General features: G+C 34.2%; 1 long non-coding RNA gene across 1 annotated transcript; it reads right to left on the bottom strand.

Annotated features, from left to right (window-relative positions):
- Nucleotides 1-510: 510 nt before the first annotated feature.
- Nucleotides 511-1,216, bottom strand: LOC145790159 (uncharacterized). The gene is made up of 2 exons (XR_014328803.1): nt 1,093-1,216; nt 511-962 (listed from the first exon to the last, which is right to left on the bottom strand). It is a non-coding gene; the product is annotated as an uncharacterized LOC145790159 (long non-coding RNA).
- Nucleotides 1,217-2,009: the final 793 nt, after the last annotated feature.

Here is a 2,009-nt window from a genome sequence, read left to right as displayed (position 1 = left end):
AACGACCAACAAAATTGGTCGGCAAAAATTACATTCCACGACCAAAACTTCTTCGTCACTAAATAATAGTTTCTACGACCAAAAAATTTGGTCGCCATTTGTTACTTTTCGCGATCAAAACTTTTGGTCGGCAAAAGTGAGATTCCACGACCAAGAGCTGTTTTGGTCGGCAATAGATGTATTTTTTGCGACCAAAACTCTTGGTAGGCAATTGTCATTTTTGGAAAAAAAAAATTATTTATTTGTCCTGACTAATAAATTGGTCGCCAAAAGCAGGAAAATGATACACCTGTAATTCCTAATAATTCATTCAATCCATAATAAACCTATAATTTTATAGCATCATCCATGATGTGAATGACACAATGATTCATCATATCCCTCTAATCTTTGAAATATTTGATAGAAAACAATGCACAATTATCTATTAATAACATTTCTATTCACATTCATCACAGATTAGCTGCATGCCTGCATCACCATCTTTTTTGCCATCTTTAAAACACAAACTAGAAGTACTCAAGTGCTAAATATTGATACAATATAAAATAAACTTTCTATATACACATATGAGAAGGTACCATAGAAACATTGCAAAATCCAAATTCAAGATGTTATGCAAACACCTTGACTAAAATACAAATAGCCCAAAAAACTATTAGGCTGTGAATAAGCTAGATATGTTTCTAAGCAACTGCAACTTCCTCCTGATAAGAGTCTGTTTGTGCTTTACTACAAGATTCGAGAGTATCCCGTGCTGATTCGATGACAACCTGCCCATTGACATAGTGCTGGCGACAGACAGGCATATAGACATCAAAACCACCAATCAGCTCAGTCTTTGTCTCATTAGTCTTCCTTAAGGTAAAAAAACCCGCTTGCCACAGAGCTGGAACCGAGCTATCAGTTTGGTTATGGAATCAGCAAGGGGTATTATGTGAAGCACTGAGCCAAAGGTCCTTCTGCAATAAACATTTTGATTTCACATTATAAAAAATAAAAAATATTAACATGGCAAAAAAAAAAACAAAAATTAATGCAGCATCAAAATTGAGTAGCAGGCAAGGAACTCTGCAACAGATGTAAGGTTACCTCAAGTAATCCCCATCCAGGCCAGGAACTATAACAATTTTCCCATCACAATCAGCAACCTTGCAGCAGAAATCATAAAGGTCATCAAAGAATTGTGCTTCATCAATGCCAATCACATCCAGCTGTCAGCACATACCACAAATTAGAAGATGAAAACATCACTGCAAATACTGAACTTAGAACATAATTCATTCAATCCATAATAAACCTATAATTTTAAAGCATCATTCAAATCAACGTTTCCCATTAACATCAAAGTTCTGATGGCAACAAATCGACCAGACACTCTAAACCCTTCTGTTACTAGTGGATCTGTGGTTGGTGCTATTTGATTATATAGTCCATCAAATGTATCATCATGACAGTTTGAGATTTGCAATAGCTTTGTTGTGCTAAAAAAAAAAAAAAAAAAAAAGACGAGTAATATTAGTCCAATATTTCAAATACAACAATAGTTATCAGCTTCAAACTAACGACTAAAAATGACCATTTTCAAATGTAATTGCTAATACTAATAATGCCATTGCCAATTCACTGCCCATTACACTAAAGACAAATAGGGTACTTATAATTAGTATGATAACGAGCAACCTGTATGTCATAATATTAAAGGAAAATGTATGACAAGATAATGAACAATGCCATAAGCAGCTACATAATCATGCACTTTGTTATTAACAAATTATGTGCCATTATTAGTCTCCAGATTTGATAGGATGTAGAGAATTGATTTTTGAGCATGAGCCTTGAAAACTACAAAGGCAGAAAACACCTTAGTTTTAACATGAACAGGATAAACTACAAAGGCAGTCCTATATATATATATATATATATATCATCTACTACCCATTGCAGGTTCACCAGATAACAAGGCTTAGCAACTCCCCCTTCCATTGATGTGGACTAATGACATTGAT

Source organism: Camellia sinensis, chromosome 5 (assembly GCF_055761805.1).
Source record: "Camellia sinensis isolate YWXY chromosome 5, ASM5576180v1, whole genome shotgun sequence".
In the NCBI taxonomy this organism is placed as follows: Eukaryota; Viridiplantae; Streptophyta; class Magnoliopsida; order Ericales; family Theaceae; genus Camellia; species Camellia sinensis.
The sequence above is the reverse complement of the archived record's forward strand: the minus strand, read 5'-3'. Positions and strand labels throughout refer to the sequence as shown.